Source organism: Prionailurus viverrinus, chromosome A3, assembly GCF_022837055.1.
Source record: "Prionailurus viverrinus isolate Anna chromosome A3, UM_Priviv_1.0, whole genome shotgun sequence".
Classification (NCBI taxonomy): domain Eukaryota; kingdom Metazoa; phylum Chordata; class Mammalia; order Carnivora; family Felidae; genus Prionailurus; species Prionailurus viverrinus.
Genome location: NC_062563.1, coordinates 56409970 through 56427152, shown reverse-complemented (window position 1 = coordinate 56427152; position 17183 = coordinate 56409970).

Here is a 17183-nt window from a genome sequence, read left to right as displayed (position 1 = left end):
GAGCCATGGCACAAGCCCATGGAAAGTTCTAGGACGGTGGACACACTTTTGCTGAATTACGTGGCAGATCGGAGTGATTTGTCCCAGAATTGGTTGCATCATTTCCAAACTAAGAGAAATTCGCTAACTGAAAGTTACGCATTTGAGGACTCTGTGTGAACTCTTGGTCTCTGAAGACTCCAGCCAAAGCTTCTTGATCCCACTGGTCACAAATCGCCAATCAGGAAGACGGCGTCCAGCCGGGACCTACCTGGGTGCGCACCGTGGAGCGCTCGGCTCTATCCTGCTTCATGATTCCAGGTTAAACCTTCAGAGTCGTGTAACTTTTTGGCAATATTTGCCCACAGGAAGATGGAGAGAAGGAAAGTGGATGAATATGCAGAAATCTATCCTTGTACTGTGGGCAACGAATCAACTTCAAGTGTAAGTCTTAATACTAGTGGCTGACCCCGCTGGCTGAGAATGATTTTAACATTGCAGCATACAGGACTGAAAAGTATTGACGATTTCCCCAGATTGCGTAATTCATTGCCAAGATTGGCACGTGGCTTTACTAAACGTGATTGAAAACTGAGCCGGTAAAAAAAAAAAAAAAAAATCTTAATCCTTATCGGCCTTATCATTGTGCATCTTGCCTTCTGCACCTGTTTTCTCTCCAATTCGCCCAAATGCTGGCTCTTCTTTTATCATTCGTGGCCCAAGCGTAGAACTCATCATCATCACCAAGTGCTCCCGGTGAAAGCTTTCCCCATGTTTGAGTCCCTGGGTATGGTTGTACAGGTTGTGCACTGACAAATTGTACATGGTGGCCCTGCCACTTTTCCAGATTTTACAGGGAACTTAGCTGCCTCTAAGCCCTCATATTTCTGTGTTTCAAGTAAGATTTCTCCCCTTCCTTGAAGTTGCCAAATTTCAGCTCATGGCAGAAAATAGCAGCAGCCTAAAACCACCATACAATCTGGCTAAAGTCCCTATCTGACTAAATAGTAGGTTGCATTTTTTGTTTGTTTGTTTGTTTGTTTGTTTTTTACTTTTCCATGTATGCATTCAGGGGCAAAAACCAGGGATCCTTTCTAAACGTGTTGTTCAATTAGGAATAGCCCATTACAATGCCTTCGCTTCGAGGTGCTCACCTTGCAAACCCAAACTTAAATAACAGCCAGAGGACTATTCAAGTCTATCTAAGAAGTAAGGTGCAAAAGGAGGTATAGACTGTAGGCTTAGCAGGAGGTCAGAGAAAGGAGCTACTCACTGGGATTCCTGGCTGCCGGAGCTGTCTCAGGCTCTATGGAGAAAGTGAGGCTTGGGTTGGTTGCATGTCGTAACAACCTTAAGGTTAGGAAATAAGCCAGCAAAACATTCTTCAAGTCCCTGACCCCGATTTTTCCACACGTGTCATCTTACCATCTTCCTGTTTTATCCGTTCCAGATCCTAGCGTAGAGCCTGACCCATAACAGGGTTTTAATAAAATCTTCAGAATTAATCCATGTCTGCTTCTTCACTACCACACCTATTGTTTCATCACTGCATGAATTATTTAGAGGCGAAGCCTTAACTGGTATAAGAACGGAGAACATCAGCGATATTTTTAAACTGTTGCAGGTTGTCTGTTCAGAGCTCCAGCCTCCTGAAGCTTCGTTCCCAAGGCCCATCATTCCGCAGATCTTTCTGAGCCACTGTTCTGGAATCTTCGGTCTGGGGAAAGGGAGAGGAGGGCAGTGGGAGGGGATGCCAAGCTGAGCACAAGGACCGGTGGGAAGAGTCTGTCTTACAGCCTTCTTAGGGGAGGAGGCTAAGTCACCCTCGGCACTGAGAGCAGGATTCCAGACTCTCAGTCCACCAGCGCTAAGCGGGATGAGGTTAGCTATCTGTCCTAAAGGAATTTAGATGCCAGAGAAGTAAATAGAAGTCAGAGAAACTGGGGAAGGTTTTGTGGAGCAAGTATGACCTAATTTTGGTAGGGGGATTATGAAGGATTTAGATAATTAGAAAGCAGGCGGAAAAGACTTTCTGCTGCAAGGCAGAGCACAGCCGGAGGCAGAGGGGCTGACGCGAGACTAGCAGGTGAATGACTAGCAGTGAGGAAGCTTCTCGGATGGCGTGAAGGCTGAGACAGGGGGCAGGAGTCCGACAAGCGACCACAGAAGGAAATACATTTCTTTATCATTTTTAAAAATTTTCAATTTTTAAATTGAGAGAGGGAGACACAGAATCGGAAGCAGGGTCCAGGCTCTGAGCTGTCAGCACAGAGCCCGATGCGGGGCTCGAACCCACGAACCATGAGATCACGACCTGAGCCGATGTCGGATGATTAGCTGACTGAGCCACCCAAGCGCCCCCTCAATACATTTCTCAATGAACGCACATCACTTCGTTTGTTCAGCCAAACGACTATAGAATTCTGCTGGGAAATGCATCTTAATCTCCTTTCCCCTGCATGCCCATTGAATAAATGAAAGAATAAATAAATGTCCATCAGCCTCTTCAAAGTCATCATCATAAAGGGATATAGATAAAGATATTCCAAATATGTTACCATTGCTTAAAGCATTCTCAAATCTTTTTTCCCGTGAGCATATTCTTTCCAATGTTCTCAACCATGAGTCATGTCCTTCAGCTTTTGAGGATGGCCTGGATCTTGGTGAAAAGTTGAAGCAATTCATGGTCAAATGGAATATAGAACAGATAAGCTGGATCGTATATACTTGAAACATAAGAAAGCGACACAAAATGAGGTGGGAGTTTTTGTATGGTTTGGGCACAGCTTAGACATGTGTGGCATTGGGGGTGCCTGGGTAGCTCAGTCGGTTAAGCAGGCAACTCTCAATTTCGGCTCAGGTCATGATCTCGCAGTTCGTGAGTTCGAGCCCCACATGCGGTTCCGTGCGGACAGTGTGGAGCCTGCTTGCGATTCTCCCTCTCTCTTCTCTCTGCCCCTCCCCTGCTTGTGCTCTCTCTACCTCAAAATAAATAAGTAAAAACTTAAATTTCTTTTTTTAATGTGTGGCGTTAAAGATGAGGACTTTTTCCCTCTCAGTAATGAAATCACCACACTGTGACCTCTCCCGACTGACGATATCTTAAACAGGGAGGCACCCATTATTTTGACAGCTTTGTATTTAAATGCACATAATGAGAACCACAAATACAAAATCTGGGCCAGCAAAATATGTTTCTAGGTTCAAATTAGTAGAGGAGATGTGAAGAAACAGATATACACCTACTTTTGGCTTTGCACAACAAATGGACAAGTTCAATATTCGTGTTACTCACCTACATATGAGATCTTTTGAGCTCAAAGCAATTTCTAATGTAAAGTTTTCCATCTACAGTTCACACTATTTTAGTTTGCGGTCACTGCTTCTTGTGTGGTTAAATGTCATTCTCATTGGAAGGTGTCTATGTTTTTAATTTCACCTTTTTTTCCTGGACTTGGGACGAGGATATAAAACACAATGGCAACTTTGTTGAATTATTTTTTACAATTTGTTTTTCAGTCACTTAAAAGATATAATGTAGATTTTTTTTTAATTTTTTAACGTTTATTTATTTTTGAGACAGAGAGAGACAGAGCATGAACGCGGGAGGGGCAGAGAGAGAGGGAGGCAGAATCAGAAGCAGGCTCCAGGTTCTGAGCCATCAGCCCAGAGCCCAACGCGGGGCTCGAACTCACGGACCGCGAGATCGTGACTTGAGCTGAAGTCGGACCCTTAGCTGACTGAGCCACCCAGGCGCCCCAATATAATGTAGATTTTACGTCAGCGTTTGTTTGATGCAGGTGGTGGTTGCATGTCAGTCTGTTATTTTCAGTCTTGTGTGTAGGTTTGGAATATTTGGCAATTATAAATAAAGTTATTGGATATAATGTATTAGAAATATGTTTTAAATCATTAAGAAAAGGAGCATGCACAATTACTTTGCAAAAAACAGAGAAGGGACCACCACTAACACTTTATACAATCAATTATAGAAAGACCAATGGGCAGAAAAAGATCAGTGTATGGACGATCCGTTATGCCGATTCACCTGGTCACAAAATTCTCCGCCATTTATTCGGAGGGGCAAAGAAAACTAACTCTCGTTCTTTTTAGGAATAAACACGAGGGTTCTAACCCACATTTCTGGATTTTTTTTCCCCGCCTTTAAGATCCATCGAAGCAAATTCAGGCTGCTTAATAAAATAATACCCAAATTCACTCCAGAGTACAAGCGTGTTCTCTTAGATATTAAGAAGCTGCATTCAGAGGGCAGCTGACCCTGTTTGGATCCTGTCACTAGGAAACTGATTTCCTTATTTACCTACGCCAGGATTTTTTCTAGTCATTTGTCATTTACATAACACTGAGCAACCAGTGCGGAGAATGTCCTAAACAACAAAAAAGCCTCTATAACAATTTTTGACACAGGGGACTTCATGGAGAAGTCCGTAAATTCATCAGCGGCAGATTCATTGCCCTTTTCTGTTTAGCTAGTCATTTCCTAGTGGAACACTGATGTTTTATTTGGCGAGCAAAGGGCTACGGGAACAGGAGAGCAGTTGTATTCATGAAGCCAACGATTGGAAAGAATTTCCTTGCTTATTTTTCTCCTCTGTGTGTGTGTGTTTGTGCTTGCACATGTGTGTGTTTTTATTCAAGATCTTGGGTGCAAAAGCCCCCTTATTTGTTTGCGAGAAATTTGAAAACATGTCTGTACATCGTTTATATTTATGATTCCTCTGTAGTCCTCTTTCTTAAATTAAGTTTTTGTAACTTACCAGCTATTTTTGCAACTATGTGATGAACTGTTCCTACTGCATCAAATGTGTGTTACCTCGGCTACTTTTAGCCTAAGCCCATCCTCCACCATCATTTCCTTAAAGAAATTTTTTTTTTCAGCGATCATTTTTTTTCAAAGACAAAAATGGAAAGTGGGGGAAAGGAAATCTGATCATACTTAACAACAAAACTGCCCAACGAAGTGTCATTTACTAAAATGCGTTAGGTGATAGTCAGTTCTGAGAAAGAATAGTCTGTTTTCACATTTAGCGGCTTTTTCAGTTCATCTCACCAGTCATAATAATAAAAAGACAAGCTAACGTTTTATTGATAGTGTGCCTTTTAACAGATCTATCTTGCAAGTAAACATTAACTTCTGGCCTTTGCAATCACTTTTTCTATCTATGCCTTTCATATGCTTGTCTCTTAAGATTTATTTAATTATCTCTACAGAAGAGAAAATGATTTTAATAAAAGGGAACAATTTCCTTTTTTGATATTTGATTCATTTTTCTCCCTTCGTTCGAGAGAGACACAATATTTGGAGTAATCTGGTATATGAAACCATCACTCATCATTGTGGTCCCTTTTAAGCTCATGTGGAGATTAGCATGCTTTGATTTATTTTGACAAGGATGGTAAAGTTGTTTAAGAACAATAGTCTGCCAGAAATATTTTAAGAGCCTTTAGTTACACCGGAAGAATAAACCGTGTCAGGTGTTTCATAGGCTTGAAAGATGGTCTCCAAAATCCCTTTTACTCCTGTTTATCCTAATGTTTTTGAATAATCCTTAAGATTATCAAGAAGTTAGGGGCACCAGGGTGGCTCAGTCGGTCCGACTTCGGCTCAGGTCATGATCTTGTGACCTGTGAGTTCGAGCCCCGCGTCGGGCTCTGTGCTGACAGCTCAGAGCCTAGAGCCTGCTTCCGATTCTGTGTCTCCCTCTCTCTCTGTCCCTCCCCTGCTCATGCTCTGTCTCTCTCTCTGTCAAAAATAAATAAACATTAAAAAAAGTTTAAAAAAATAAAAAGTAAAAGATAATCAAGAAGTTATTAATTGTGCCATTCGAATACAGTGCATGAGAACGACGTTCAAATGTAAAATCTATTTTAAAAAACTTGCAAGGCAGAAAGTGACCTTGGTGTGCTTTTCATCCAAGTCAGAGAGCATTTCAACTCTGCCAGGATAGTTTAACCTCATTCTTAAGATCTCTAGGAAATAAAATTATTCACTTTCCCAGAGTAACCTACTCAAATGTGTCACACCTTCCCTCAGGGAGGCAAGATGTCTAAATGAAAGTTTCATACAAAAATTGAATGTTTTTCTGGTACAAACTCATGTATAATATCTTGAGATCAGTGTGGCTACCTGGGAAACTGAGGATGGGGGCCAGTCATGCCAGTGTTCAGCTCTCTGAACCTGTGCCTCGTTCATCACTGAGGTCAATACAATGCAGCATTTCCAGACCTGATAGATCTACATAAGCAGGACACTCCTAAGGAAATGGGCAGAAAGGTCATACATAAGCCATCCACATGAATTCTCAACCCAGAGAGGGTGCCATTCATATGAAAATCCCTTTATTACTTCGAGAGGTAACCTTCATATTATCAGGGTCAGCAATTTTCCATACAAAAGCATAGACTGAAAGACCAAATCTGGTGATAGAAAATTTTTTTTAACATTTATTTATTTTTGAGAGACAGAGAGAGACAGAATGTGAGTCGGGGAGGGTCAGAGAGGGAGGGAGACACAGAATCGGAAGCAGGCTCCAGGCTCCTAGCTGTCAGCACAGAGCCCGACGTGGGGCTCGAACTCACGGGCCGCGAGATCATGACCTAAGCCGAAGTCAGACGCCTAACCCACCGAGCCACCCAGCCGCCCCAGAAAATTCTACAATTGTGAAAACTATACTGTACTTGTCAGAGTACTTGACACGGTTGCTAACTATGATTTCCTAGGGGAAGTGAGATGTTTTATCCAAAAGTTCACACCGATTCTTCAGAATCATTTGAGGTCTTGTATTGTTCCCTCTTAAAAATTATGAGTATTTTAGGGGCACCTGCGTGACTCAGTTGGTTAAACAGTCAAGAGTCATCTTGAATCTGGCTCAGGTCATGATCCCAGGGTCATGGGATCAAACCCTGCCTCGGCTCCATACTGAGTGTGGAGCCTGCTTAAAATTTTCTCTCTCCCCCTCTCTCTCCCTCTCTCCCCTCCTCCTGTGCGCTCTCTCTCTCTCTCTCTCTAAAATAAAAAAATAAATAAACCAAATCTAAAAAATTATTAGTACAATAGTAACAATTAAAAGTATGTAGCGAGGGGCGCCTGGGTGGCGCAGTCGGTTAAGCCTCCAACTTCAGCCAGGTCACGATCTCGCGGTCCGTGAGTTTGAGCCCCGCGTCAGGCTCTGGGCTGATGGCTCAGAGCCTGGAGCCTGTTTCCGATTCTGTGTCTCCCTCTCTCTCTGCCCCTCCCCCGTTCATGCTCTGTCTCTCTCTGTCCCAAAAATAAATAAACATTGAAAAAAAATATTTATAAAAGTATGCAGCGAATAAGCACCTGGAAATTTCCTCAATGTCGTATGCCATTAGAAAACTATGAGTTAAAGCAAGAATGAGATACCGTTATACGCCTATTAGAATGGCTGAAGTCTAAAACACCACCAAGTCCAAATGCTGGCAGAATGTGAGGTAATTGCAACTCTCATTCAAGGGGAGAGAGGAAAAGAATGGAAGTGGTACAGTCCCTTTGGAAGACGGCTCGACTATTTGTTACAAAAGTAAATATAGTCTTACCATACGGGCCAACAATTTACACATATTGGTATTTACCCCCAAAGCCCTGAAAACGTATGTCCGTATGAAAACCTAACACGGATGTTTAGGACAACTTCATTCGTAACTGGAGTATCCAAGGTGACCTTCAGCAAGTGAGTTAATAACATGGTACATCTAACAAGGAAGTATTATTCCACTCTTCAAAAATAAAGCTATTGGGGCACCTGGGCAGCTCAGACGGTTAAGCGTCCAACTTTGGCTCAGGTTATGATCTCATGGTTTGTGAGTTCAAGTCCCACATCAGGCTCTCGGCTTTCAGCACAGAGCCCGCTTCGGATCCTCTGTCCCCCTCACTCTCTCCCTCCCCCACTCACATTCTCTCTCTCTCTCTCTCAAAAATAAATAAAAACATTAAAAAAAAACACAAGCTATTAAGCCACAAAAAGACATGGAGAAACCTTACATGCATTTTACTGAGGGAAAGAAGCCAATCAAAAAAGGCTACAAACTGTATCATTTCAGCTCTATGAAGATCTAGGAAAGGTTAAACGGTGGAGACAGTAAAAAGGCCAGCAGTTGCCAGGGGTGAAGAAGAAGAGGGATGATGGGGTGCCTGGGTGGCTCAGTTGGTTAAGCGGCTGATTTCTCCCCAGGTCATGATCTCATGGTCCGTGAGTTCCAGCCCCGCGTCCGGCTCTGTGCCGACAGTTCAGAGCCTAGAGCCTGCTTCAGACTTTGTGTTTCTCTCTCTCTCTCTCTCTCTCTCTCTCTCTGCCCTTCCCCTATCGTACTCTGTCTCTCTCTCAAAAATAAATAAACATTAAAAAAAAGAAGAAGAGGGAGGGATGAGTAGGCAGAGCACAGAGGATTTTTAGAACAGTGGAACTACTTTGTATGATACTAAAATGGTGAAAACATGCCATTATACCTTTGTCCAAACCAGTATAACCTTATAACACACATGCATACAAATGAGTCCTAATGTCATCTATGGACTTTAGTTAAGAGTAATTTATCAATACTAGGGCATCTGGGTGGCTCAGTCAGTTGAGCATCTGACTCTTGATTTTCTTGATTGAGGTACAGGTCGTGATCTCAGGGTCATGGGATCAAGCCCCACATCAGGCTACATGCTCAGCATAGATCTTGCTTAAGATTCTCTCTCCCTCTGCCCCCTCCCCTGCTTATGCTCTCTCTCTGAAATATAATAATAATAATAATAATAATAAACTTATCATTATTCATCAGTTATAACAAATTTCTAACTAAATGCAAAATGTTCTTTTAAGTTATTTAGTTATTTATCTTTGAGAGACAGAGAGAGAGAGAGAGAGCAGGAGAGGGACAGAGAGAGAGACAGAGAAAGAATCCCAAGCAGGCTCTGTACTGTCCACGCAGAGCCCGAAGCAGGGCCAAAACTCACTAACAGTGAGATTGTGACCTAAACCGAAACCAAGAGTCCCACATGTAACCAATTGAGCCACCCAGGCACCCCTAAAATGCAAAATGTTAAGGGAACCTGAAGGTGGGAAGGTGGAAGAAGGAATATAAGGGAACTTTGTGCTTTATGCTCGGTGTTTCCGTAAGCATAGAACTACTCTTAAATCATAGCCTATTAACCTAAAGAATAAATTAAATAAATGGGAAAAAGGGGAAAAAACTATGTTGGAAAAATCACGTCTTCAAACCAGTTATTTACAAGGCAAGGATTGCCTATTGCTTTTTAACAATATGTCCATATCACTCTCATCAGAGCTTAAAGACTTGGTGGGTAAGGATCCTATTTAAGTCACTTCACCTGCTATAACATCCTCAACAAACACGTGTCCACTGTAAAGAATGGGTTGGTGCCTCCTTGAAGCAGATTCTGGAAAGACTGGCCAACCCACCGTTTCAAGTTATTCAATATTCATCATGAACCAACAAAAATAATGAACTCTGCAATGTAACAAAAGACTAACATTTCAGTAGTTAATATTCCAACCCAACGCGGTGTAGAAATTACAAAATAGGTAATAGCATTAAGGAGGCATAGGTTCGTCACTCATTTGTACGTAAATCCTTCCCATCGAGAGAGTTTCCTTCTACAAATAAAGGAAGATAGAAAATCATGTAAAACTGGAGAAATGCGAGTTCCTCCCACCATAGCTATGTGGTGTAAACAGAGATTAAATGGATTGTGAGTAGTGATACAATGTTGAGTTATGAAGATGCCTTTCTTTCTGTAGGAAGGAAAAAGCAAACTGAGAGAAACTTAGTGGAGTTGGAAACACGTTATGAAATGTTTTCTTTTACCTATGGAAAACCTTCTAGAGCCGCTTCATAAAGGAAGCAATAATTTCCTGGCCATGGCTAATTGCTGAAGCTACGTGAAGTCATCTGATCTCCTACACCAAAACATGACAATTAATTCTTACAAAAGAAGGTAACTGAAAATAGGAAATTTTATAAGCCAATGAGAACACAGGGGTTCAATGTCATTACTCTTTGGCCTGTGTGGTTGATTTATTCATTAACAACTATGTAGTGACCTCTTCATATTACATACCAGGCACTGTTCTAGAAAACCGCAACACGTCGGTGAAGAAAGGCGAAAGTATTCTGCATTCTGGATCTTAGATTCTAGCTCTTGAGGTTTTTTTTTTGGCTAGAGTCATTTCGGGTGGAATTAAACCCAATATATTTTTGTCTGAATAGACAAGAATATTTTTAAAGAGATCCCCATTTTATATCTTTTGAGAAAGTACCACAGAGCCTTCTATGGAAGTCTAAGAATAGACGAAAAGAATGAAGGAAGAATGAAGAAGGAAAAAAAAAAACATAAAAAGTAAGAAGAGGGGCGTCTGTTTCCAGTCGGTTGGGCAGCTGACCCTTGGTTTGGGCTCTGGGCATGATCTCACAGTTCAGGGGTTTGAGCACCGCTTCGGGCTCTGTGCTGACAGTGCAGGGCCTGTTGGGACTCTCTCTTTCTCCCTCTTCCTCTGCCCTTCCCCCACTCGTGCTCTCTCTGTCTCTCAAAATACATAAATCAACTTGAAAGAAGAGAAAGAAAGAAAGAAAGAAAGAAAGAAAGAAAGAGTCTTGAAGAAAAAGTGCAAGAATAATTTTATTTTAAAATATTTGTAACATTAGAAATGCATTAATCTAGGGGCGCCTGGGTGGCTCAGTTTAAACATCTGACTTCAGCTGGAGTCATGATCTCGTGGTTTGTGGGTTCGAGCCCCGCATTGGTCTCTGTGCTGACAGCTCAGAGCCCGGAGCCTGCTTCAGATTCTGTGTCTCCCTCTCTCTGTGTCCCTTGTCTGCTCATGCTCTGTCTCTCTTTCTCTCTCAAAAATAAATAAACATTAAAAAAATGTTTTTAAAGAAATGCATTCATCTATTGAGGGCCTACTCTGCACTTAAGATAAAATACCGAGCAAAAGATATACAGTCTTGGTCCTTATGGAGCTTACAATCTGGGGTCGAAACAGAAGTTCAACACATAAAAAAACATGAATCTAGAAGCAGAATTTGCAAACCATGCTATTAAAAGCGTATACACAAGGGGCTGGCCAGGAGTGACTTCCCTTCAGAAATGGCATTTGCGCTAAGCTCTCAAGGATGAGAAAGAGAGAATGTGACATGTTTGAAACAAAAGAAATAGTGGAAAGGGTCCTGAGACAGAGGGTAACAAATACTAGTCACAGAAGGAAAGTGAGTGCAGTTGAAGGGCCGGGATACAGGAAGGCCATGGGCTCAAAGAGCGGAGCTTTTTAATGCCAGATACAGAAAATGAACGTTTCCATGGCCGTAGCATAGACATGTGCACAGAAGCTTTCATCTACATAGGAGAGGTTTTATTTTTTTGTTTCCTTACAACCTAAAAAGTAGGGAACAGTTTTGTTGACGGTCCGCCTGTCGACTTGGCATTTACCTTGGTGATAACCAGTTTCCTCACAAGGGCGTTGTAATTCTAGAGCACTGTGCAGGAAGTGCTGATTGTCACAACAAGCCATCTCCCGAAGGCGTCTATCTGCTGTTTGTGCGGCAGTGGCAGGGATTTTGCGTTACTTATATTTACAAATTGAAATGTTAGTTCAAAAAATTAGGATGCGTCCATGGCCATCATGAGAACGCATATACTTGCACATTAAAAGATGGGGAATTACAGCTTGAGAACGTGGCTGATCCTTCTGGGTGGTTTTTGCCAGCAGAAGGAAACCAATTCTGTCCCTACGGTGCTCTTCAAAGACTTGGAGTCAGAGAGTAGAATAGGAAATGAAGTGAGGTTCAGTGACCCTTGCTGGCCCACACTGCGGGAGCCAGTAAACACAGGATTTCCACTTTATTCTTGGCTTTCTTTGTGGTGGCCCTTGGCCGTCTCTTCACATGCAAGCCTCCTTCAGATATACATACACATGTTGGTATGTAAACACGCAATGGCTTTATTTATCATATATTACCGTGTCACTTTTAATTATTGCCATAATGGCTGGGGAACAGGGTACAGTTTTAGAAACAAATTTGAAATAGAGCCCAAACAAGCCAGGCAATTTCCTTTGGGTTTTATTAGTGATGAAACTGCAAGTTCTTCACCCAGGTCTCTTTGCAGAATGATATAAAATACAGCTTTCAGCCTAGCCTATAATTTTCCATGTAATGGAGATGCTTCCTTTGTCACATATCAGAAGCTGTACTCCAGGAAAGAGATTATGAGCCCAGCCATATCATGATGTCATACGAGAGCAGCTCGACCTTGCCACCGGGATCCATTTTCATGCCATTCTAGAAAATTCTTTGCTAACACTGATAAAGGGTTTAAGTGACATCTCATGCCTTTCCCTAAAATTATATGTGTATGAACATATTATAAAACTGGACTATAAACATATAAAAGCATGTCTAAGGAGTACAATACCAATGATCGAACATCATATTCCTGTAAAGATGTGCTGTTGTTGTTGGGCTTTTCCATAACTAGATGTTTCTTTATCTTTAAAAGAACTCCCTGGGGCGCCTGAGTGGCTCAGTCAGTTAAGCCTCCGACTTCGGCTCAGGTCATGATCTCGTGGTTTGTGAGTTCGAGCCCCGCCTCGGGCTCTGTGCTGACAGCTCAGAGCCTGGAGCCTGCTTCCGATTCTGTGTCTCCCTCTCTTTCTGCCCCTCCCCCACTCACACTCTGTCTCTCTCTCCCTCAAAAATAATATAAACGTTAAAAAAATCTAAAAGAAATCCCAGACTTTGTAACTATTTCTTGTTAGGCAGAAATACATACATAATGGCATCCAGTTTTACTAATGTTGGAGACTCTGTTGGCTTTTCCCCCTTTAGAAGTAAAGGAACAGCTCAGATTAAATTAGCATGTGCAGACTTGGAGAAAAAGAAGGGTTGAAAAGCCATGTTATGAGACATTTAAGTAAATGAGCATGCAGGGCTTTAATGTGATTTTCTTTTCCTTTTGTATTTTCAACTTGGTCTCAGGAAATGTAGTTCAAAACTCAAGACTTAATGCCAAGAAAGGACTTAAAACAAAGCCAAGGACTTTTGAGTTTGGTCGTGACAGACTAACAGATATTGGAATACCCCCTGTTTATAAACCGCTGTGATACTGGACAAAGTATATGAGACAACTGTTTCCAAACATTGGACAATAGGCAGCGGAGTGGAGGAAAACACACAATGTGATTGCAACAATAGCCTCAGCTTTCTGCTGACGGAACTTTCCGGATTGCAGTGCAGGAATGTAGAGCTCAAGCAGAGCAGGACGGTCACTCTAAGAAAGAGTCAGGGATCACATTAGGGAACCGCTGAGATGGCCAGAAGTTGAAGGGCATGGTACCAAAGAAAATGGGGTTGGGTGGAAAAGGAGTTCCTGATGGCTGCAAAGAGGTCCCCTTAAGTTATTGCCAAGATACTAGATCGTGCCTGTGCGTATTCTGTGGAGCCAGGAAGGGCACTGCAACTGGAAACCTGTGAGATAATGGAGATATCTGAGACCACGATATGGACTTTCAGCTGAGATGCCAGCAGGTCATACCGCGAGAGCCGGACTTTCCAGCCGAGAGTAGGTCTACTCTAGACTTGCTTAAAGAGGAAAAAAAGAAAAAAGCTTCAGTAATCTAAAATAAAATTTTATTTCTGGCATTTGTTGAAATGGTAAGGAAGATTTTATCCAAGACTGTTGCAATAGTAGGGAGAGATTGACCTCAACCCCAAATACAACTAGACAGTTGGGGATTTATAGCTTCAGACCAAAGTGAGAGGGTCAGTGGATGGAAAATTAATAGAGGAACCTGATCAGATATCAAGGGGGCGTGAGGTTCCTGCCAGACTGGTGCAACAGGAGTTTTGTTAAGGGCAAACCAAGGACTTAGACACAAAATGTTAAATATCAACAGGAATTAACAGAGGAATTTGAAATTAAAAGCACAATACCTCTTACATTAGTACTCACTCAAAATAAATTCTTAGGTAAAGTCTAACAAAATATGTACGAGATCTTTATAAGGATGACAACAAAACTTTCATGAAAGCAGTCAAAGAAGAATGGAGTAAATGGAAATATATTTCATGTTCATGGATAAGAAGACTCAATATTGTCAAGATGTGAGTTCTTTTTAATGCTTATTTATTTTTCAGAGAGAGAGAGAGACAGAGTGTGAGTGGGGGAGGGGCAGAGAGAGAGGGAGACACAGAATCCAAAGCAGGCTCCAGACTCTGAGCTGTCACACAGAGCCCAATGCAGGGCTCAAACCCACAAACCGTGAGATCATAACCTGAGCCAAAGTCAGATGCTTCACTGATTGAGCCACCCAGGCGACCCAAGATGGGAGTTCTTTTTAACTAAATTTATAGATTCAATGAAATCCCAGTCAAAATCCTACTAAGTTATTATGTAGCTATCAAGAAACTGTTTCTAAAGTTTGTAGGGAGAGGCAAAAGATTAAGAATAACCAACACAAGGGGCACCTGGGTGGCTCAGTCGGCTGAGCCTCCAACTTCGGCTCAGGTCATGATCTCACAGTCCGTGAGTTCGAGACCCGCGTCGGGCTCTGTGCTGACAGCTCAGAGCCTGGAACCTGCTTCGGATTCTGTGTCTCCCTCTCTCTCTGACCCTCCCCAGTTCATGCTCTGTCTCTCTCTGTCTCAAAAATAAGTAATCATTAAAAAAATTTAAAAAAAGAATAACCAACACAATATTGAATGAGAAAAACAGTAAAGAGACTCACACTACCTGACTTCAAGATTTACCATAAAGTTATAGCAATTGGTTTTACTATAGTAATTTTACAATAATACAAAGTGGTATTGGTGAAGGAACAGACAAATCAAAGGAACAGAATAGAATTCTCAGAAATAAACCCACACAAACGTAGTCAATTGATTTTCGACAATAGAACAAATGAAATACAATGATGCAATGGAGAAAAGTCACCCTGTTCAACAAATGGTCGTAGAACAACTGACATATACACGCATACATGAAAAAAACAAAGAATCTAGACACAGACCTTACCCCCTTTGGAAATGCTAACTTACCTCACTCAAGATGATACGCAGATGGCAAATAAGCACATGAAACGATGCTCAACATCACGTGTCACTAAAAAATCGCAACTTTAAACAATGATGAGATACCATACTTACCTATGGAAATGGCTAAAATTCAAAACACTGACAACATCACACGCTGGTAAATGGCGCGGATTCATTGCTGATGAAAATTTAAAATGGTACAGCCAGTTTGGAAGACAATATGGCAGCTTGTTACAAAATCAAACATTTTTATTACACAGGACAGCAGTCACACTCCTTGGTTTTTCTCCAAATGAATCAAAAATGTTACATCCACACAAAAACCTGTACAGAGATGTTTACGGCACTTTTGTTTATAATTGCCAAAAGTTGTAAGAAACCAAGATGTCCTTCAGTAGATGAGTGGATAAATAAACGTTGGCACATCTGGATGATGGGATGCTATTCAGTACTAAAAGAAAGAAGCTATCAAGCCATGAAAAGACCTGGGGGGAACTTAAATGCTCATTATTAAGTGAAAGAAGTTCTGGCATTCTGGAAAGGCAAAACTATGGAGGTAGAAAATGATGAGTGGGGGGGCGCCTGGGTGGCTCAGTCGGTTAAGCGTCCGACTTCGGCTCAGGTCATGATCTCACCGTCCGTGAGCTCGAGCCCCGCGTCGGGCTCTGTGCTGACAGCTCGGAGCCTGGAGCCTGTTTCAGATTCCGTGTCTCCCTCTCTCTCTGCCCCTCCCCTGTTCATGTTCTGTCTCTCTCTGTCTCAAAAATAAAAATTAAAAAAAATTAAAAAAAAAAAAGAAAATGATGAGTGGTTGCCAAGGATTAGGGAGAAGAGGGGGATGACCAAGCAAAGCACAGTTTATTTTTAGGGCAATGAAACTATTCTGTATTCTCCTACGGTAGAGATATGTCATTAGACATCTGTCGAAACCCGTAGATTATAGAACACCAAAAGGGTTCTAGACCAATGTAAACTACAGACTTTGGGCGGTTAGGTTGTGCTGATCAAGGTTCATCAATTGTAATAAATATACCACTCTGGGATGGGGTGCTGTAGTGGAGGGGGCTGTGTTTACACGTGGGCAGGGAGTACATAGGAGCACTGTATTTTCTGCTCAATTTTTCTGTGAATTTAAAAGTGCTCTACAAAATAAAGTCTGTTAAAAAAAAACACTGGGTAAACAAAGAAGTAGGGCAATGTGACCTACAGATAATAGGAATGCTGATTTCAGTAGATAGAAACTTGAAATAGTTATTATTAATATTTAATATGTCATTATTAATATCTTCAAGTACCTAAAGGAAGATACAAAGAGGAAATGGGTCAGAAATATCAGTAGAAAAAGAGAAAAAAAACAAATAAAAAAATAAAAGAAAGAGAAGAAGAAACAAATGGACATTGTGAACCTGAAAAATACAATTAGTCAGAGACAAGAAACAAATAACACAGGAGAACAATAATTAAAATACTATTGACTTCTTAACAAAAACAATACAAACCAACAAGCAAAAAGAATTAAATCTTTACAGTTGCTGGGGAAACATATCTCAACCTAGCATTTTATATACGGGCAAAAAATATTCTCCTCATAAGCTTCTAGAAGGAAACATAGGAAAATATCTTTGTGACCTCTCAGGAGACAACAATTTCTTAAAAGGGACACAGAAACACAAGTCATGAAATTTAAAAACCAGTAGTGTTGACTTCCTCAAAATGAATACGTTTGATTATCAAAAGATACTCTTAAGAATATGAATAGGTGAGCCACAGATTGAGAGAAACTGTTTGTAAAATGTATCAAAGGGGGTGCCTGGGTTGCTCAGTTGGTTAAGCAGCCAACTCTTGGTTTCAGCTCAGGTCATGATCTCATGGTTCACGAGTTTGAGCCCCGTATCAGGCTCCACACTGACAGCACAGAGCCTGCTTGGGATTCTCTCTCTCTCTGTCTCTCTGTCTCTGTCTCTCTCTCTGTCTCTCTCTCTCTCTGTGTGTGTTTGTGTGTGTGTGTGCGTGTGTGTGTCTTGCTCTGCGTGTCTCTCAAAATAAATGAAGACACTTAAAAAAAATTTTAATATATCAAAGAACTGTGGGTCAAAGAACTTGTAATCATAATGTATGAAGAAGTC